This window comes from Bos indicus x Bos taurus, chromosome 21, assembly GCF_003369695.1.
Source record: "Bos indicus x Bos taurus breed Angus x Brahman F1 hybrid chromosome 21, Bos_hybrid_MaternalHap_v2.0, whole genome shotgun sequence".
Lineage (NCBI taxonomy): Eukaryota > Metazoa > Chordata > Mammalia > Artiodactyla > Bovidae > Bos > Bos indicus x Bos taurus.
Genome location: NC_040096.1, coordinates 18,241,566 through 18,264,714, shown reverse-complemented (window position 1 = coordinate 18,264,714; position 23,149 = coordinate 18,241,566).

Genomic DNA, 23,149 nt, shown 5'->3' with positions numbered 1-23,149 from the left:
CAGATAGGAGTAACACTAGCAATATCCATTCATCCATTGTGCTCAATAATTATCTTTGCTGCTCCATGGTAAGAAATTACAGTTGATATTTTTTAAATAATAAAATGGGCAAATCATCCAAGAATGTGTTTTCATTAATATTTAAACTAATAAGATTTGAAAGAAATTCTGCACTTCTGGCAATTGCTTTAGATCCTGTCCTTAAAACCTGGCAAAATAATTATTTCATTTGTGGTTCTTTGCTGAAAAAGGATTTGAGTAACACTGAATAGATCTATGATTATCTCCTCTTCCTGATGAATTACTAGTGATTTTATTAATAACATAATTTTCCACTTATATTTCTATTATTGTTTTATGTTGGTGACACTTTCTTAGCTTAACCATCTGATATATGATTTTGTCTAATTTTTTACAAAGTAAGTTATTTTTTAAAAGGTTCTCAAATTTCTAACTTGGAAAAATTTGCCCAATAATTTGTAGAACCTATTTTTATAAGGTTTCAACTTATTGTGAAACAAAAATTCAGATCTCTGTCTTAACAAATGCAGTGTTACACCTCCAAAGCCAATAACAGTACAGGCATAACTCAGAAATATTGCAGATTTGGTCCAGACCACAGCAATATGCCTGCAAATGTGGAAAATGCAACAGTGGCACAGGACTGGAAAAGGTCAGTTTCCATTCCAATCACAAAGTAAGGTAATGCCAAAGAATGCTCAAACTACTGCACAATTGCACTCATCTCACACACTAGTAAAGTAATGCTCAAAATTCTCCAAGCCAGGCTTCAGTAATACGTGAACCATGAACTTCCAGATGTTCAAGCTGATTTTAGGGAAAGGCAGAGGAACCAGAGATAAAATTGCCACTGGATCATCAAAAAAACAAGAGAGTTCCAGAAAAACATCTACTTCTGCTTTATTGACTATGCCAAAGCCTCTGACTGTGTGGATCACAATAAACTATGGAAAATTCTGAAAAAGATGGGAATACCAGACCACCTGACCTGCCTCAAGAAATCTCTTTGCAGGTCAGAAAGCAACAGTTAGAACTGGACTTGGAACAACAGACTGGTTCCAAATAGGAAAAGGAGTATGTCAAGGCTGTATATTGTCATCCTGCTTATTTAATTTATATGAAGAGTACATCATGAGAAACACTGGGCTGGATGAATCACAAGCTAGAATCAAGATTCCTGGAAGAAATATCAATAACCTCAGATATGTAGATAACACCACTCTTATGGCAGATAGTGAAGAAGAACTAAAGAGGCTCTTGATGAAAGTGAAAGAGGAGAGTGAAAAAGTTCAATATTCAGAAAACTAAGATCATGGCATCTGGTCCCATCACTTCATGGGAAATAGATGGGGAAACAGTGAAAACAGTGGCAGACTTTATTTTTGGGGGGCTCCAAAATCACTTCAGATAGTGATTGCAGCCATGAAATTAAAAGACATTTACTCCTTGGAAGAAAAGTTATGACCAACCTAGACAGCGTATTAAAAAGCAGGGACAGTACTTTGCCAACAAAGGTCCCTCTAGTCAAAGCTCTGGTTTTTCCTGTGGTCATGTATGGATGTGAGAGTAGGACTATAAGGAAAGCTGAGCACCAAAGAATTGATGCTTTTGAACTGTGCTGTTGGAGAAGACTCTTGAGAGTCTTGTGGACTGCAAGGAGATCCAACCAGTCCATCCTAAAGGAAATCAGTCCTGAATATTCATTGGAAGGACTGATGTTGAAGCTGAAGCTCCAATTCTCTGGCCACCTGATGTGAAAAACTGACTCATTGGAAAAGACCCTGATGCTGGGAAAGACTGAAGGCAGAAGGGAAAGGGGACGACAGAGGGTGAGATTGTAGGATGGCATCCCCAGTTCAATGGACATGAGTTTGAGAAAGCTCCAGGAGTTGGTGATGGACAGGGAGGCCTGGCGTGCTGCAGTCCATGGGGTCGCAGAGTCGCACACAACTGAGCAACTGAAGTGAACTGAACAACAATAAAGCGAATCTTGCAACAAAAAGAGTTGCACACATTTTCTGATTTCCCAGTTCATATGCAAGCTGTGCTCAGTCGCTTAGTCTTGTCTGAGTTTATGACTCCATGGACTGTAGCCCGGCAATAGTAACATCAAAGATCACAAAGGTTACTGATAATATATCATTATTATAAATATAATAATAATAAAAATGTTTCAAATGTTGCAAGAATTATCAAAATGTGACACAAAGACACAAAATTATCAGATGCTGTTGTAAAAACAATACCAATAGACTTCCTCTATGCTGGGTTGCTGCAAGCCTTCAATCTGTAAAAAAAAAAAAAAAAGATATCTGTTAAGCACAATTAAGTGAAGCCCAATAAAGCAAGATATGCCTTTAAATGCACGTATTTAAGGAAAGCTGATAGACTAGACTTAACAGATTAAATTTCAAGTTCAGTAACTAGGATGAACTATAAGTCATGAAGTCTTTCTAATTTTATCTCAAGAGTATATTCTTTCAGGATACTGATATACTCCATGTAATGTGACAATAATTGAAATATATTAGCCAAATAGGTGGACTATTTTATAACTGACATAATGTCTCTCGAGTTTCTATTTTGATGCTGTGGGCACCTGTCAAATGTGAATATCTCTGATTTGTGAAAGCATCAGCTAAGAGAATAGATTAGAAGAACAAAACATTTATGAAATATCATATACTCATGCAAAATGATTTATGAATGGATTACAGATTAAAGGAGTGAATTAATGAATAAATGTCTGTTTCTCCAACCAAAAATGTTACATAAAGCTGCAAAAAAAGCAAATACAGGATACATCCTAGCCAAATACTTTTTCTTTTCAACTTTCTAATTGATTTTATTTCCCATGGATTATATTCAGAAAAACGAAATAGTCCTCAATATGCCTTTCAGTATATGGATTTAGTATAGCCTCTGTTGATCAGATTTACTAGAAAGAGTCTGTTGCGAAGTGGTAGCACTTCTACTTTTGAATTTGAACCAGAAATTTGGTCACAGATGCTGTGCTTAGCTCTCTTCTATAGAGTTTAGTAATTTCAGTGTTTATGGGTAGAGCAAATATTGAAACCATTTGAAACATGTGATTTTATATCTGGCTTTTCATATATTGGTTTTCTGGGGCTACACACTCCAGTATTCTTGCCTGGAGGATTCCGTGGTTGGAGGAGACTGGTGGGCTACAGTCCATGGGGTCGCAAGGAGTCAGGCATGACTGAACTACTAACACTGTCACACTTTTCCGGGGCTACTGTAACAGGTTACCATAACTGGGTAGCTTAAAAAGAACCCAGAAGTTTATTCTTTCACAGTTCTAGAGGCTGCAAGTCTGAAATCAGAACATCATGCTTTCTCTGAAAGCTGTAGGGAATAATCTGTTCTATGTCTTGCTTTACAGCTTCCCAGGTGGCTGAATGGTAAAGAACCCACCTGCCAATGCAGGAGATGCTAGAGGGGTTTGATCCCTGGGTTGGGAAGATCCTCTGGAGAAGGAAAGGGCAACCCTCTCCAGTATCCTTGCCTGAAGAATTCCATGGACAGAGGAGCCTTGTGGGCTACAGTCCATGGGGTCGGAAAGAGTCAGACATGAACTGAGCACACACAGAAATAGAAAACATGCTTCTCTTTTAGCTTCTGGTGTTGTCAGCAATCCTTGGCCCTCCTTGACCTGTAAAGGTATCACTTGCAACATTTTCTCTTCATCTGGTGTTTGTCCCTGATTCTGAATCTCTGTGCGTCTCCCCCTTTGCTCCTAAGGACACCAGTCATATTAGGTTGGGTCCCACCCTAGTGACCTCATACTGACTACTTCTGCAAAGACTCTACTTCTAAATAAAACATTCATAGGTTTTGGCGGGTGAAGACTGCAATTTATATTTCTAAGGATACAATTCAGCACACAGCATCATCTGAAGAGTGAGTTTTAGCTAAGGTGAACAAAGAACTTCAATAGTAAAACTCAAAAGCAGTTGTCTAAGAGTTATTAGTACTTCTCTACCTACAAGCTTTCTCCAGATTTGTCTTTTTCTTTAACCACTCATTTAAAAATACGTGTGTTGTGTTCATGAGTTTAATTCAGAATCATATGATGTAGTTTGTCTCTAGACAGAATTTCAAATCTCCTACAGACTTACATTATGTGTTAACTGTCTCTTTAAATAGGAGATTTTAGCCCTTATCTTCACCCCAAACTAAGGAATATTTACCTGAACCTCTTTTCTTTCTCAATAAAGAAATCTGATGTCATCTGGATTCTTAGTGAGAATACGAATACAGCAGAAGCATCAACGGCGTCACAGGGAAGTTGGCAAGGCAAAGAGAAAATTGCAAATTCAAACTCAGCTCCATAAATCCTCAAGAATGTTTCATTTGATGCTATTTACCTGTTAATTAGGATCAAAGGAGAAAATTTATATAATAAATCTCATAAAAGCATACTGGATAAATATTAATGAATTCAGTGATGAGCTTCTGTTTCCAGGCAACTGGATATTCCCTGAGAGTATTAATATAGGCTGTAAAATAGCAACAGTTCAGGCAGGAGTACTGATGGTTCTGTAGAATAAAGACTCTGGATCCTCTGGGCCAGACTGCCACCCATCCCGAGCTACAGATTGAAACGATGGCTTCAAAGAAAACTGCTCGTTTTGTCTCTATCGTGTCTGTCACCAGCGTGGGCTGCACACTCAAAATTCAGTGGGGTATGGTGAAAAACTGGTGTTGACACAGCTAGGAAAATAGCGAACTGGGTGACTGTCCACAGTGTCAAGGAGCATGAAGCAGGGGGATTGTATTTCACTCCTCACTCTATTGCTAATGGATTAATTCCTGTAAACTTTTGTTTCCATACCTGTCCACAAAAGGAGAGAAAGAAGGAAGGAAGGAAGAGAAGAGAAAGGAGGTTTTGGTTTTTTTTTTTTTAATTTACTGAATTGGACTGAATCACGTCCAGTTCTGACAGTCTGTGATGGTTCCTGTTCACCATGATTAAAATAATAAAAAGGACTGCTCAAATGTTGGGAGGCGATGCCAATAGAGATAGCTTGGAAATAAGCTACCACACTGGAAAGGAATATTTGGGTCCCAAAGCTAAGACTGGATAAACGGCAGGTCCAGCATCAGGAGTGGTGTCCTTTTTTAAAAATTATTTTTTACTGGAGTATAGCTGTTTTACAATGCTGTGTGAGTTTCTACTGTACAGCAAAGTAAATCAGCCACGCATATGCATGGATCCCCTCTTTTTTGGACTTCTTTCCCATTTAAGCCTCCACAGAGCATTGGGTAGAGTTTCCTGTGCTATTCAGTAGGTTCTCATTAGTTATTTATTTTATACGTAGGAGTGTATGTATGGCAGTCCCCATCTCCCAGTTCTTCCCACCCCAACCCCAACCCCTTTCCTTCTTGGTGTCCATACATTTGTTTTCTAGGTCTGGATCTCTATTTCTGCTTCAAAAATAAGATCGTCTCTACCATGTTTCTAGATTCCACATATATGTGTTAATATACGGTATTTGTTGTTCTCCTCCTTTTGATGCAGGTTGTCTAATTAACTCCACCTCTCATCTAACTCCGTGTCTGCCCTCTCCCCATCCCCAGATACACCCCCAGCCCACAGCCCCCCTTTCTCTCTCTCTCCTGATGGAGTGAGAAAAATAGGCGATCTGGAATAAACATGCTCCCGCCAGCATTCATCTCCTCCTCACCAAATCGACCCAGTTGCAGCCACTGAGAGAGATGAGCCACCCCACAGCTGGCATAGTGGCCCGTCTCGCATTCCCGTTGTCAGTGCCTGGCTGGCTGAGTCAGTGAATTTGAAAAGAAGGGCCCTGTTGACAGCGTGTGATCCGGGACACGGCCACCTCTGGTGAGAGTTCACACTTGGGTGTCGGACTATGAAGCCAGCACCCAAGATGGGGGAATTATCAATTTGCTGACCCTTCAGAGCAACCTCTAGCCAAGGACAAGGTTGCCTCCAGCCCCCCTGCCTAAGAAAAGGGAAAATGGTATAGTGGTTTTGAATCAGGCAGACCTGTGTTCCCATGCAGCTCTGTCTCTTTCAAGCTTGAACCCAGGGCAAGTTACTCGGCCTCTCTGAGCTTATTTATCCTTCTTTAAGATACATATAATGTTGCCTACCACTGGGTTGCAATGAGAATTACATTCGCGTGTTTTAAGATGTCTTGTACTGGGTCTTGCAATTTCCATCACTCAATAAGTGGTAGCTGCTATTGTTATGGAAATGATCATCATAATTATTACTATGAAAATAGGCAAAGAGCAAAAATGCTCAAATGGAGGTGGCTGGAACTAGTTCTAGGGGAAAAATATGAAAGAGGTGAAAAAATGGCCATTGAAAATTGGCACTTAGATTATGGAAAATGGATTTGGGGGAAAAAAATCAGGATTTCATTTACATTTTGAAACTCTAGCAATTGCTTTCTTGAAGGGGCAAAAGCAAGCATAAGTCATTTAGAATGCCCGGTTCTCACTGTCGTCATGTGTGCAATACAGATAGGAGTGGCCATGTCAGGAGACAAGAGGTGGGAGCATTTTGGTGTATTATGAAATGTATGTCAAAAGGTGGTTATGTTTTTGAATATTGTTTTCTTTTGACCCTTCCTCTATTTTTTTTTATTTTTGTGCAGCACTTTTATTTACTTTTTTATTGGAGCATAATTGCTTTACAATGTTGTGTTAGTTTCTCTTGCACAGCAATGTGAGTCAGCTCTATGTAGACATGTATCCCCTTCCTCTCGAGCCTCCCTTCCACCCTCCATCCCCCGCCCCCAGGTCATCACAGAGCATGAAGCTGAGCTCCCCGTGCGACACAGCAGCTTCCCACCAGCCATCCGTTTTACACACGGTAGAGTATATATGTCAGTGGGAAATTCTAGAGATGGAAATATCAATATTAAGCCTAGACCAGAAAAGGAATAGCACTCTTAACATCACACGCTAGAAAGCTGCCTAATTTCCCAATGAGTAGACCTGCACATCTTTCTGCTTCATCCTGGCCTTAGGCTTTGCCTCCCTCCAACCTCCTCTCCCCAGAGCCGCAAAACAGATCATTCGGATGCAATCATTTCTGGTAATTTTTTTCTAGATCAAAATTTGGTTCTATGCCAGTGGGCATAATTCATCCCCCTCTCTCCCCTTCACCCGGTTCTTTGCGCTTTGATAAACACTGCTGTGTGGCTTCCTCTATCTTTCTTTGTTCCTGCTGGTCTTTCTCACACCTTTATTCCCTGGACAGCTTGTCATATCTGGGTCAGGCATCATCTCTGTCAGAAAACCTACCCTGAGGTCCTTCAGGCAGAGTTAAGACCTTTCTCTAGCATCTCATAGCACTCACAGAAGCGAGTTAAGATCATCAGTTTGCATGCATTTTCCTTCCATTAATCTGTGAATTCTTGGAAGATACTGATGCTATTTGATTCATTTCTGCACTCCCCACAGAGCCTCACCCAGATATACAAATAGATGACATTCTGTTTTAGGTGTTCCTTGCTCAAAAATTGATCTCTTTTCTTAATGGAAACACACACACAAATGATCTCCTCATCTTTTTCTCCTCTACCTCCTTGCTGTTTCTCACCACTGCCTTTCCTTTCCTATCCCAGATTGCACTGTGGACCCTTGAGGTCAAAATCAAGGCTGGGGATGCCGGGCCATGGAATAAAACATAGGAGTGGCTGTAAATTCAGAAGATGTTTTATTACTATTCGTAAGGGCCACTGGAATAAGAAGGATGAGGATTCCTTTTTATAAGATTAACATTTTTGCCAGCAGCAGGGAGTCTATAAAAATTAAAACACAGGAGATCACAGATGTCAAATATGGTTCATGTGTGAAGGAAAGGGGAAAAAAGTTCTCCATTTTCTTTCTGGTGACAACGACAATCACTTTTCAGTGAATAACTGATTGGCTCTGGAGGAAGACTCTTAGCTCCATGGAGTGCTGTTTATTTATATATTTGTAGGCTAGAGGCCAACTCCTTCCCCTGTCCTATTTGTCTAGGGGAACCTCAAGTCCCTGCTTAGCATTCTGTTATGATTGCTGACAAAATACTGCAGTTGTCTCCCCGGATGTAAATAGCTAATTTCTGGACTTTGGGGAAAAGATATGTGGCTATGATTTACTGGTGTTAATGAGGCAAGACAGTACTCTTCCATAGGTGGAAGAGAAGGTGAAACTCAAGTTCAATCCCCTGCATACCTTTTCTTGCAGATACACTGAGAAGGAGCTGTAACTGAAAGTGGGGCCAGGATGCTCACCTCTCAAAGCCAGTAAAGAGGCCAGGTTGATGGAAAGGAAACCTGCTTTATTTTGGATGCTGGCAACTGGGAGGGAGGTGGGGAGGACAGATGCCTGTCCAAAGGCTGACTCCCCTACTCCCCACTGACAGTCAGTGGGCAAGAGCTTTTAGAGACGGAAGGAGGGGGCGACATGCAGAATCAGCACAGTCAGCTCTGATAGTCATCTTGAAATCGGTCACTGGTGGGCTGCTCAGTGTCATCATGATGGTTTTAAGTACAGTTAATCTTCAGTTCCAGGGTCAGTTTGTTTCCATGTCTTGAGGCCAGTTCTGAGAATTGGGGCAGCTTATATCATGGCTACAGTCTGGTCATCGTGTGGTTAACTTCTTCCACCTGGTGGGGGTTTCATTACCTATAAGACAGCTACAGGATACGGCTCAGAGTATTATCTAAAGCCGCTGAGAAGGTCCTTTACTTTGCTTAGTGACTACATTATTTTTACTTGGTGTCCTTTGACTGTTTTTCTTTGTTTCTGCATTTTCTCACTTCTCTGATTAAATTTATTCTTTGGCTAAAGTTTTTCCACAAACAAAAGGCAGCCAGAGGACACAGGGGGCAAGGACCATAGGGTCCTGTTCTGTTTCACATGGAGAATGACTTTCATATCTGGTTGTCACAAGCCTCTGTGTACAAGGATGGGTATATGGCCTATGAGTCTTGCTTCAATTTTTCTTTCCCAAAGAAGAAGAACAGGATCACTTTAGATTCCTAGCTTGAGCTTGATGGATTGACCAAAAGGAGAGCCCACGTGTGTCACAGAAAGGAATTCCTCGTTTATTTATTAATGATGAACAATTTCTTACAACAATTCAGTGTGTGCCTTTCATCTGATTTGCTTACAATATAATAAACATGCATGGATGCACCTTAGGAACTTCAGATTTTCGACTTGGACCTGAACCCAGATGGCCAGATGTTTATCAGAATCTTCTGTGAACCATCCAAGCTTCTTGTATGTCAGGAACTGCAGGGGACCACTTTGCTCATGAGCTTTCAGGCATTTCCAGGAAGACCTTGACTAATGCAAGAACAGGCTTTTTCCAAAGTGTTGGCCCTTCACCAAAACTTTACAGCACTTCCTTACAAAGACACCTCCCATAAGCCTGTGTGCAGTTGATCTCCTGGGCCTTTTGAAAGGCAGAGTGGAAAATCTCCATGTTCAGATAAAGATGCTGACCACATAAGGAAAGACAGAAGCATTATGTGTGGTGTGGTTAATGAATGAGGTGATATCCTCTTCCTAATGTCTTTCTTAAATGTGTCTTTCTCAATAAATACAGATTGCACCCTTTGAACTTTGCTTGTAAAATCAAATGGATTTTGTTTTGCAGTTTTAGCTCCTTTTAAAAAATTACGTTGATAGCTTCCGTAAATATTTTGTGTCCTGGTGGTTTGAATCTGTCTATTTCTTTCTGAATTTATTAAAAAATTCAGTTGGCTTAGCCTAAGTGAATATTTGTAATTCAATTAAATGACAAGATTCGTCAATATAGGGACACGTGGCATGCGTGCCATGGGTGATCTAGAATCCTTGGACAAAGAATAACTGAGTGAAAATGTATATGATGAATTTCCACATTTTATCTGTTACAATAGTAGCCATTGATTAATTATCAGTTCACATATAATGAAAGATGCAGCAGGACTGTTTAATTAAATTTCAATTTCTTTTCCGAAATATTTTTCTAACTGTTTTACCTCTTTTTATTGAAGTATAGATGTTTTTACAATATTGTGTTAGTTTGTGCTATGCAGCAAAGTGAATCAATCATATATAAATATATATATAATATGTATATTATTATATATAATATATATGTATATATAATATGTACATATTATATATATATATATACACACACACACACACACACATATATCGGAGAAGGCAATGGCACCCCACTGCAGTAGTCTTGCCTGGAGGATCCCATGGACGGAGGAGCCTGGTAGGCTGCAGTCCATAGGGTTGCTAAGATTCGGACACGACTGAGTGACTTCACTTTCACTTTTCACTTTTCACTTTCATGCATTGGAGAAGGAAATGGCGACCCACTCTAGTGTTCTTGCCTGGAGAATCCCAGGGACGGGGGAGCCTGGTGGGCTGCCATCTACGGGGTCGCACAGAGTCGGACACGACTGGAGTGACTTAGCAGCAGCAACACATATATATTCATTCATTTTTAGATTTCCTTCCCATTTAGGTCACCACAGAGCATTGAGTAGAGATTTTCATTCTCTATCAATTTCATCCATAGTAGTGTATTATGTCAATTTCAACTAAGTTTAGAAGAAAGTTCAGAAACTGCTTATAGTCGATTACCAAAGTGAAAGCCATTTGTTTAAAAACTCAGTTTTTTATTTCATGTCACAGAACTGAATTAAGGCTTCTAGATTCATACTTACTCATTTTCTTCAGAAATTTTTCTTTTTAATATTTTTAATGAAAGTTTAATTTTAGAACAGTTTTAGACTTAAAGAATTATTGGGAAGATAGTAATTCCCATATGCCCAAAGCAGTTTCTGTTATATTAACATCTTATTTTAGTATGGTATATTTATGATTGATAAACCAATAATGATACATAATTATTAACTGAAATCTATGCTTTATTTGGGTGGTTCAGTGGTAAAGAACCTGCCTGCAGCACAGGAGATGCAGGTTCCATCTCTTGGTCAGGAAGATCCCCTGGAGAAGGAAATGGCAACCCACTCTAGTATTCTTGCCTGGAAAATCCCATGGACAGAAGAGCCTGGTGGGCAACAATCCATGGGGTTGTGAAGAGTCAGACATGTAGCGACAAAATAACAATGGTTTATTTAGAGTTCCTTATTTTTTATACCTATGTCCTTTTTCTGTTCCAGGATCCCATTCAAGACACCACATCATATTTGTAGTCATGTCTTTTCAGGCTCTTTTAAACTGTGACAGTTTATTCATTTATTTCGACAAGCATTCACCATACTTGTGATTGCCTTAGATGTTAAGATGGTAAGAGTTGCCAGTTAGGTTTTATTGAATTTGCCAATTTAGTTTGCTTAGACAGTGGTTTTGAAGGTTGTTCTGAGAATGAGTTTGCAGCTGGTTTAGTAGCAAAGAGCATCAAGAATGATGTCAGTCAATGAAAAAGAGAGAGAATGCGCACACATGTGCCCAATGGTGGCTTCACCCAAGCTGTTGAAAATATAAATTAAATGGAAATAATTAACCTTTACAGTTTTACAGTGCATTTTTGTGGCCACGGTCATGCATGTGTTAAACCTTAGCAATAATCCGTGCCCACTCTCTCATTCATCTGAAATTCATCAAACAGGTGTTGTGTGCTGGGCCCTGGTCTAGATTATGGAGAAGGAGGTAAACCCTATGCCTAAAACTTGGTAACAACATGTGAAGCCTAGGCAGTAGGCTTTATGGAAAGGTCCTTCTGTAGAAAAGGTGCTCATTGTGTAACTGATCAGAAAAAATGTTGTGTGTGTGGTCATCGTTTTGTTTTTTAAAAGTAGGACTGGAGTTATTAGCTTTTAAGAAACAGAGGGGTTGGTGGGGAAAGGGTGCTTTTATAAGCCTTGGTGTTGCTGTTTAGCCCCTCAGTCATTTCTGACTCCTTGCGACACCCTGGACTATAGCCTGCCAGGTTTCTCTGTCCATGGAATTCTCCAGGCAAGAATATTGGAGTGGGTAGTCATTCTCTTCTCCAGGGGATCTTCCTGAGCCAGGGATTGAGCCTGCATCTCCAGCATTGGCAGGCGGATTCTTTACAGCTGAGCCACCAGGGAAGCCCTTTTATAAGCTTGCCACGTATATATTGGGGATGAGAGTGGGGGAAGGGTACAGAAACTCTTCCTTACCCCCAACTAATCTGATTTCTAAGGGACAAAAGGGCATGGTGTTTTATTTGCCAAGAAGCCACTTAACTTGGGCCTCCCTTGCCCTCTCAGACCATCACTTCACTACATGCATTCTTTTATTCAATAGATGGCCAATATATAGGTTTTCAGAACTCAAAGGGAATAAAAAGGTTACTCGGAGCCCTGCAATTGGGTAATTGAATGGACAGAATCATATGCTCAGCTTAAATTTCTTAGAGACTCCCATCTGCTCCAAACTGTAATAATCTCGAGGCTGATTTGTGAGTGCAGTTTGTAGGATCAGATTTAAAATTCCAAAGTCACGCCATGGTGTTCTCTCTTGAATGTCAAATGCAAGAATGGGAGGAGGAAATTAATGTATTCTGAGGACTGACTCTGTGCCAGGCTGTAGGCTGGCTGTTTTTTAAGCATCTCTCTCTATCTTCCTCAAGATGTGGGAAAGCATTTGCAAACTTGAAATATTACTAGAGAAAAAGTCTTATGTATTTTGAGCCTCTTTCTTAGAAATTCCACCAGGATATAGAGAGCGAGATGTTCTAGTTGTCTGATTTCCCACCATTGACGTCTGAGCTGGATGTAATAATGTCCCTTAAAGATAACCATGCCCTAATCCTTTGTAAACAGACTAGGTGACTTCCCAGGTGGTCCAGTGGCTGAGAGACAGGGGTCCTGGATTCTATCCCTGGTCAGGGAACTAGATCCCCCATTCTGCAACTAAAGGTTCTGCATGCTACAGCTAAGGGAAAAGAAAGAGAGAAAGAGAGAGATCTCGCAGGCCACAACAAAGACTTGGCACAGCCAAATAATAAATGAATATTTTAAAAAAACAAGTAGGGCTTCCCTGGTGGCTCAGATGGTAAAGAATCTTCCTGCAATGCAGGAGACCCAGGTTCAGTCCCTGGGTCAGGAAGATCCCCTAGAGAAGGGAATGGCTACCCACTCTAGTATTCTTGCCTAGAGAATACCATGCACAGAGGACCCTGGTGGGCTACAGTCCATGAGGTTGCACAGAATCAGACATGACTGAGCAACTAACTTTATTGAGCAACTAACTTTATATATATATATATATATATATATATATATATATATATATATATATATGGCAAAAGAGATCTCTGAAGATAGCATTCAGATTACTCTAATCCAGAGATTATTGTGGATAACATGGGTGGGTTCAATATAGTCACCTAAGGCCTTACAAGCAGAGAAACTTCTTTGGCTCCAGGAGAAGAAGGAAAGGGATGAAGCAGAAGAGAGATGGAAAAAAAAAAAAAGACAGTGATATCAGAGAGATTTGAAGAATGAGGAAGATTTGAGTGGTCATTGCTGGCTTAGGAAATGAAGGGGACCATCAACCAGGGGACCAGGCAGTCTCTAAAGGCTTAGAATTACTCTTGGCCAACTATCAGTAACAATATGTGGACCTTAGTCCTATGCCTACATGAAACTGAATATGACCAACCACCCGAATGAGTTTGGAAGTGGATTCATCCCCAGACATTCCAGTAAGAAACGCAACCTATTGACATATTTATTTTGGCCTATGAACTGTGTTTTTGTCCCCTAACATATAGAACTGTGGTGGCTTCCCTGCTGGCTCTATGGTAAACAATCCACCTGCCAATGCAGGAGACATGGGTTCAGTCTCTAGGTTGAGAAGATCCCCTGGAGAAGGAAATGGCAAGCCACTTCAGTATTCTTCCCTGGGAAATTGCATGGACTGATGAGCCTGGCGGGCTATGGTCTATGGGGCCGCAAAGAGTTGGACATGGTTTAGCAACTAAGCAACAAAGACAATATAGAACTGTGAGATATTAAGAGGGCATTGTTTTTTCTTTGTTTGTTTCTTTTTAAATTTGTTTTGGCCATGCTGCAAAGCATATGGAATCTTAGTTCCCCAACCAGGGATCAAAGCTACAACTCGGCATTGGAAGTATGGAGTCAACCACTGGACTGCCAGGGAAGTTCCAAGAGGGCATTGTTTTAACTGTTAAGTTTATGCTAATTTGTTAGGGAAGCTATAGAGAAATAATGCAGAGGCCCCTGTCATTGGACCTAAATGGGGCAGAGGCTGTACACGTGGGCCACGGAGTAAAGGAGGAATGAAGAAGGCATCTAAGAACAAAAGCAGGTATGGATACTTGGAAATCAATAGCAGAGTCTAGAAAGTTTCAGATCTGAAGGTGAAGAGCCTAAATGTGAGACCAGAGTCTAAATAAAGGTGAAGGGAGGAGAGTGGAAACAGAGCAAAGAGGAAGCCCCAGGTGCTTAGAGAAGAATTACCGAAACAGGAACATGAGTGGGGGATTATTAAAAAACAAAGGCTGGTCTCCTTAGGAGCAATGCTGTGAGCTTCATCTCCCCTGCAGAAACCTCGGGGTTCACAATGGGCCAATCAAGGATGCTTTGGACCAATCAAGGATGCTTTAGTCATGAGTGCATGCATGCATTCTAAGTCACTTCAGTCGTGTCTGATTCTTTGAGATCCCATGGACTGTATCCCGCCAGGCTCCTCTGTCCATGGGATTTTCCAGGCAAGAATACTGGAGTGGGTTGCCATGCTTTCCTCCAGGGCATCTTCCCAATCCAGAAATTGAACGCACGTCTCTTACATCTCCTGCGTTGGCGGGTGGGTTCCTTACACTAGCACCATCTGGGAAGCCCTTAGTTGTGAGTATCCCTGTGTTAACTGGTTCCCCACTTATATGACTTTACCCTATAGAGGATGTAGTGAGGCATTTTGCCCTGTGACTGAGCAGCAACAAACCCAAGTCCACATTTTTCTCCTCACAGACGTAGGGATAGTCGGCAGAAACTCACAGTACCCTGTGGGAAACAAAGTTCTCAGTCTACGCCTGTGATGGATTCCTTGTCATATGAAGGATGAAGAGTGGTCATTATGGATAATCTGGGGTAGTAAGAGAGACAGACTCTGTCAGAGGGGAGAGTCTTTCTCCTCATTATTTCCTGGGCTACTTCTGCTCATTCTCAAGGCTCAGTCTAGTCCAAACCTCCACCATAACCCTCCCTCACTCCTCCCACTCCACCTCCAAGTGGGTTAACCTTCTGCTTCATGCTTCCTTCAACCAGACTCCTTAACACATTACAGAATATCTGCATGTCCCTATACTCTACTGGTGGATTCAGGCTGACCATGGACTAATTACTATATCCTCAGCCCTTCAGGCAATGCCTGGAACATAGTAAGCTCTCTTATTTACTTTATGGTAAAGAATATGTTGGGCTTCCCTGGTGGCTTTGATGGTAAAGGATCTGCCTGCAATGCAGCAGACTTGGGTTCAATCCCTGGTTTGGGAAGATCCCTTGGAGAAGGGAATGGCTACCCACTCCAATATTCTTGCCTAGAGATGTTACCTTTGGTTTCTCTTCTCTTTGGTTATGATCTTGACCATAAGATAACCAGTGCCTTATGTTAACAGACTTTTGATGGAGCAACCACACAAGGATTCCAGGACATTTTAAATTTGATTAATTTTTCTGCAACTATATTGCTTAGCCTGTCTTTCAGTACTTTGGTTAAAATGAACAGGCTAGTTTGGAATTAGAGTGAATATCATTACTGTCACATTAAATTAACATCTAGCCTGTTGCATCAATAGTTCCTCAAAAAAGATGTCAAAACACTCGATCGTAGTGATTAAGCCAGTGCTTGTTTATATACACTCACAATTTACATGTCACCTACTTATCTGTGACTTCCCAGGTGACGCTAGTGGTAAAGAACCCTCCTGCCATTGCAGGAGACATAAGAGACCTGGGTTCAGTCCCTGATTTGGGAAGATCCTCTGGGGAAGGAAATGGCAAGCCCCTCCAGTATTCATGCCTGGGAAATCCCATGAACGGAGGAGTCTGGTGGGCAACAGTCCACGGGGTCACAAAGAGCTGGACCCAGCTGAGGTGACTTAGCACATGCACACACACTTACCCGTATGGATCCTGTGGATCTGGACCTGCTTTAATGACAGAGAACACACCTAAGTGTCTTCCACTGGTAGCTGTTGTTCACATGTCACCTTTCTGGCAATGATACACTCAGGGCCTTAAATGTTAGATCCGCCCTCCGAAATCCATCAGGCACTCCTGGAAGCTGGGCACGTCTGTCTCCCTGGCTCTGTTGCCAGCTTTGCATTAATTGTTCACTCTGAATAGAGAACATATGGGCTCTAAATGCCGAGGTTTGAAATATTTTTTCCTTTCATTTTGAAAGGCTTTTACTTGAAATGTGGAAGGTTCTAAACATTGCTTCATTTCTGAAGGGAAAGAAAAGGGGAAAAACAAGTCCTCTACAAAAAGCTTTAAGAAGGAGAAAAAAAAGAAGAAGAAAAAACTTTCCCAATGTAAAGTTTTAACTATCTACGCCTTTATAGGCACAACTAGTGAAGAGCTGGCTCTCATGGACACAAAAGAAAAATGGATTTCAGTTTATTTTCCAAATAGGGGTGGGGGAATCCATCTTCCCACTGATTTCAAGAGAAAAATGGACCAATTAGTTAAGGCAAAAAGAGGAGTAGGGCAAAGAAATACACACTGTTTTATTTTTCAAAGCCCCAGCTTGACAATAAGTTTTTCTTAACCAGCTCTGGGATGGTAATTAGCATAACTCAGGGCTGAGCTGTGTGCTAAGACATCAGGCCTGTCTGCCTCTCCCTACAACACTCACACAGCAGCAGGAGGGAAACACAAGGGAAGGTCACCTTGGTCTCCACATCATGGTGAAGCCTTAATGCGAAGAGTCCTGGGCTTATTTACCACCACAACGGACCGTAGAAACCCCTGTATACCAAGATCAAATGTCCAGTGTATTGGCAGAGATTTTTGTTTTTCCTAGACAAATAGTTTAAAAATATCACCCTTATTTTGGTACTTATTTGTATTTTGGTATTTCTTTGGAAAGAATGATGCTAAAGCTGAAACTCCAGTACTTTGGCCACCTCATGCGAAGATTTGACTCATTGGAAAAGACTGATGCTGGGAGGGATTGGGGACAGGAGGAGAGGGGACGACAGAGGATGAGATGGCGGGATGGCATCACTGACTCAATGGACGTGAGTCTGGGTGAACTCTGGGAGTTGGTGATGGACAGGGAGGCCTGGCGTGCTGCAATTCATTGGGTCGCAAAGAGTCAGACATGACTGAGCGACTGAACTGAACTGAACTGAACTGAAGGGAGTGTATGACTTAAAGACGGGGAAGGCAAACTGTTAGGAGCCTCTTGGTGTGGAAATAGCAACTCTAGCACAGCCTCTGGATCATGGACCCCCTGGGAAAAACCACCAGTTTCTGTGTGGAGATCCTGGAAGACTTGAGAAGCACCACCATGGGCCAATAGCTTTCCTGGAGTTGATGACAATTTCCTCTAGAGTTGCACTCTTGTGAAACTCTTTTTCCTCTTTAAAATAGCAAAATGAAAACCAGGTGACATCTACGGCTTGAGTATGTTTCCACTAAAGTTGGACATTTTGTTTTCCAATTATTTTTCATCGTCTCATAGGTGAGAATTCTATTCTTGACAATGTCTGTGTCCATATCACCATGAGGCCAATAAACTAGACCCTTATCTGGTAGAACTGTCCACTGTGGCCATCTTTGGATGAGTAAGGATGGAAGGGACAGAAGTGCACGTGAGAAACAGCTTCTTTTCTCAAGGATAGCTCAAAAAATTGTGCGAGATGAACATCACTCCAGTTAATTTGTGACCTTATGTAAAACACCCATCATGCTTGCTGAATTTAGATCTATATTTGTTTATTAATTTATTCATCCATAAATTGAATACATATAATGTACATATGGTGCTAGTGGTAAGGAACCTGCCTGCCAGTGCAGGAGATATGAGAGACACAGGTTCCATCCATGGGTTGGGAAGATCCCCTGGAGGAGGGCATGGCAAACCACTCCAGTATTCTTGCCTGGAGACACAGGTTCGATCCCTGGGTCAGGAAGATCTCCTGGAGGAGGGCATGGCAACCCAGAACAGTATACTTGCTGGAGAATTCCATGGACAGAGGAGCCTGATGGGCTACATTCTGTAAGGTTGCAAAGAGTTGGACATGACTGAAGCAACTTAGCACACATGGTGTATATATAAGTAATGTGTATATATGTATGTGCGTGTATGTGTGTGTGTGTGTATTAAAATCATATATATATATAAACACATAGATTTATCTATAGCCTATCTTGTGCCAGGTGCTATGGGGGATACTAGGAATACATCAGAGGACAGGACAGCCAAAGTCATGGAGATTATAAACTACCAAAATTAGTTGCTCAGTCATGTCCAGCCCTTTGTGACCCCATGAACTGTACCCTGGCAGGCTCTTCTGTCCATGGGATTCTCCAGGCATCAATACTAGACTGTGTTGCCATTCCCTTCTCCAGCGGATCTTCCTGACCCAGGGATCAAACCGGGTCTTCAGTATTACAGGTAGATTCTTTACCATCTAAGCCACCAGGGAAGCCCATAAACTAGCAAGAATGATGACAATTAAACAAGAGAATCTGACAAAGTATGTGCTGCTGCTGCTGCTGCTAAGTCGCGTCAGTCGTGTCCCACTCTGTGTGACCCCATAGACGGCAGCCCACCAGGCTCTGCCATCTCTGGGATTCTCCAGGCAAGAACACTGGAGTGGATTGCCATTTCCTTCTCCAAAGCATGAAAGTGAAAAGTGAAAGTGAAGTTGCTCAGTTGTGTCCGACTCTTTGCAACCCCATGGACTGCAGCCCACCAGGCTCCTCTATCCATGGGATTTTCCAAGCAAGAGTACTGGAGTGGGTTCCCATTGCCTTCTCCGAAAGTATGTGCTATAAGACACTATTCTTAAGGGTTTTATTCCAGTCTAGGTATGTGACAATTTCTCTCTAGGAAGAAATTAAATTTAAATAAAGAGAACTTTGGACTTGGCCAGCAGAAATGTGTTAGGATGGAGGAAGAAACTGGTTCAGGAGGAGAGAGGGCTGGAAATAATGGGAAAGCTGGAAACTAGAAAACATGGTTTGTGGGGAAAAAAAAATCAAAATAAAGTCGAATATTGTTCCCTGAATTGCAAGAGGCCTTGAGTTGTAATAACTGCTCAGTTGACTACATAGTTATTGAGACTAGTAGACACTTAATAAATAAATGTGTGTTGAATGATGAAGTGTATCAGTTACCTATAGCTGTGTAACAAATTACCCCCCCCCCACAAAGGTAATAGCTTAAAGCAGCAATTATTTATTATGTCATACAGTAGCCAAGGCTTAGAAATCCAGGCATGGCCCAGCTGGATGGTTCTGGCTCAGAGTCTCTCATGAAGTTGCAGTCAGGAACTTGGTGGTGGCTGCCTCACCGAATGCCTGCCTGTCCTAGAGGGTCTCAAACTCACTCATGTTACTGTTTGCAGTAGGTCTGAGTTTCTCTGGATGTTGGCTGGAGTCCTTGGTTCTTGGTGACCTAGGCTTCTCCATAGTTCATGACGTAGCAGCTGATTGAAAGTGAATGATAAGAAGTATTCACACACACACACAGAAAGAAAGGAAAAAGACACAAGATCTTTATAGCCTGTCCTCAAAATAACATACTATTGCTTTTGTCATATTCTATTGATCAAACAGACCACTCCAGATACATTATGGGAGAGTTCATACAAGGGCACGAATACCATCTTGGAAGCTGACTCTCATAAGGAATGAGTATTAAAAACAATTACAATAAAGTCTTCCCTGGCAGGCCAATGGTTAAGACGGTGCTCCCAATGAAGGGGACACACGCTTCTCCAGGGGATCTTCCTGATCCAGGGATTGAACCTATGTCTCTTACATTTTCCTGCATTGGCAGATGAGTTCTTTACCACTAGTACCACCTGGGAAGACCCGATCATTAAGTATTAGGGGCCAAATGGCAGCCCATGTTTTAACGCCATCTGCAACCCTCAGCTCCCAAGCAATCTTCCCATCACTTGTCTTGTGCTTCTCCCCTGTGCAAGGTTGTGCCCTGTTTCCAGATTTCCAACTTTGAAATCTTACCCAAATCACCTTTCTTCCTTAAGATCCCATTTCCTTTATCTCAGGTCCATCTGTCCATTTCCAGCTCATTTCAGATGCTGTTTCTCTTAGGGATATTTTCCTGATCAGTCTCTAACCTACCAAAAGTGACTTTCTCACCCAACTTGTCATCTTTTCTCTTGCATTTGCTTTTCTTTTTGTTTGTTTGTTTTGTTTCACGTGGTAATTATTTATATACCTGTCATGTCCTCTAATAAATTTTAACATCCCTGAAACAGCAGACTTCTGTCACACTCTTCTGAAACCACACAGCACCAATGACTGCGTTTGATACTTAACCTTGCCGTTATCTGATCTTCCTTTCCCTGTTCCTCATGTAACTTTAGATATTTATCTGCATCTTCTGGCTCCATATTGGTTAAAGTTTAGTTTTTCACTACTATATAGAAATAATCCACATAGTTTCCAACTCTTGCCTTTCAACTCAGTCAAGCATACACATGTGATTCTGTTTTAAAAACATAAAACCTCAATTGCTTCTCTGTGGTACCCAGATTTCTACCTCAAATCACATGGGAATTCCTTGTTCATAGTTTCCAACTCCCTCGGGTGTCCCAGATTTGGGTTTACATACAGGACTTGTGGTGTTGGAGAAGACTCTTGAGAGTCCCTTGGACTGCAAGGAGATCCAACCAGTCCATTCTGAAGGAGATCAGCCCTGGGATTTCTTTGGAAGGAATGATGCTAAAGCTGAAACTCCAGTACTTTGGCCACCTCATGCGAAGAGTTGACTCATTGGAAAAGACTCTGATGCTGGGAGGGATTGGGGGCAGGAGGAGAAGGGGAAGACAGAGGATGAGATGGCTGCATGGCATCACTGACTCAATGGACGTGAGTCTGAGTGAACTCCGGGAGTTGGTGATGGACAGGGAGGCCTGGCGTGCTGCAATTCATGGAGTTGCAAAGAGTGGACACGACTGAGCGAACTCCGGGAGTTGGTGATGGACAGGGAGGCCTGGCGTGCTGCGATTCATGGAGTCGCAAAGAGTGAACATGACTGAGTGACTGATCTGATCTGATCTGATCTGACAGGACTTGTGGCAGCTCTTACCAATGACATGGACCTGTTTCAGAAACGTTATTCTGACTTTATCTCTGGCATATTCTCTAATAGTCCCAGAATCCTGGCTCCCTGCACTAGAGGTGTGGAAAAGACATTCTGACCACAGACTTGAGATTGCCATCAACTGGGCTAGTTAGTCAACCAGTTAGGCAGACTGGTCCTAAAAGAATACTATATAGTTGTAGCATGCTTTGTAGTATATTAAGCTCATCAAAGTCATTACCACATTTAATTCAATCCTACATATGTTGCAGTCTTATACTCATTTTTTGTTTCTGTCAAGAAAGAGAGGTCCTAAAATGTTATCGTTTAGTCACTAAGTCATGTCTGATTCTTTGTGATCCCATGGACTATAGTCTGCCAGGCTCCACTGTCCATGGGATTTCCCAGGCAAGAATATCAGAGTGGGTTGCCATTCCATCTCCAGGGGATCGAAACTGTGTCTCCTGCATTGGCAGGTGGGTTCTCTACTGCTGAGCCACCGGGGAAGCCCTTTAAATGTATATGACTCACCAAAGAAAACAGAGTCATCAATTAGTGAAATCAGGAGTTACTTCCAGTTCTCTGCCCACGAGTCCGATGTTTCTTCTCTACAACTGTAACTTTATAGCTCACAGACCTTAAAATCCTCACATCAACATGGACCAAATTTACTTTGGGGACATTGCCCTCCCTACATGCTCCTCAAGAGCCTATCAGAATCGCTGGCCCAGCATCAAGGTATTTTAATTGCCTTCTGTTCACATTCATCATTGCTAAGTAAGGAAGCAGAGACAGACTTATGCCAGGGACGTAATAAGCCAACATCTCACTGAAGCCAGGTTAGGGTAGGTGTGGAGAGGCATAGCCCTGAGCTTAAGCTAGTCAGGTAATTCAGCTGACTGGAAGAATCAGGAATTAGGGTAAAATGCTGAAGCAGTTGCTTTTGCAGTCTTGCAGCCCCCAAAGCAAGTAAGACTTCTGATAACATGTCTTTCAAAAACTAATGGTTTCTGCTCAGACCCAGCCACTAAAGCAACGTAGGCTGAAAGCTTTTTTTTTTTTAACTTGGCTATAGTTATCTCTGTATTTGCTAGATCCCAGGACAGGCTGAGAAGTTCTTGGTGAGGTCTGTGTATGAGAAATTAAGGATGACATCGTCCTATCAAAAGAACTGGCACCCCCCATGTTGAAATCAGGGACCTTGATTTCATAGTAAGGGAAAGATCTTGGCAATCTCGAAGGCTAAACATGAGTGGGTGTATGTTGGATCATTCAGATCTTGTTTCAAAGTCTATCTTTCACACTTGACAGCTTTGGGCTATCACCAATGTAAACTGAGGATAGTAATGTACATCTCTTTACTGGATTGTTAAATACATTAGATGAAATTGCATATATAGATGAAATAACATATAATTTGGAGAAGGCAATGGCACCCCACTCCAGTACTCTTGCCTGGAAAATCCCATGGACGGAGGAGCCTGGTAGGCTGAAGTCCATGGGGTCGCTAAGAGTCGGACACAACTGGGCGACTTCGCTTTCACTTTTCACTTTCATGCATTGGAGAAGGAAATGGCAACTCACTCCAGTGTTCTTGCCTGGAGAATCCCAGGGATAGGGGAGCCTGGTGGGTTGCCATCTCTGGGGTCGCACAGAGTCGGACATGACTGAAGCGACTTAGCAGCAACGTATAATTATACTAGTACAGTCACACCTCAAAAATATCCTGGATTTTGTTCCAGACCATGACCAAGGCAACAAAAAAATTTTGTTCCAGACCATGACCAAGACCACTTCCAATTTACCTTGATTCTTGGACCTAACATTC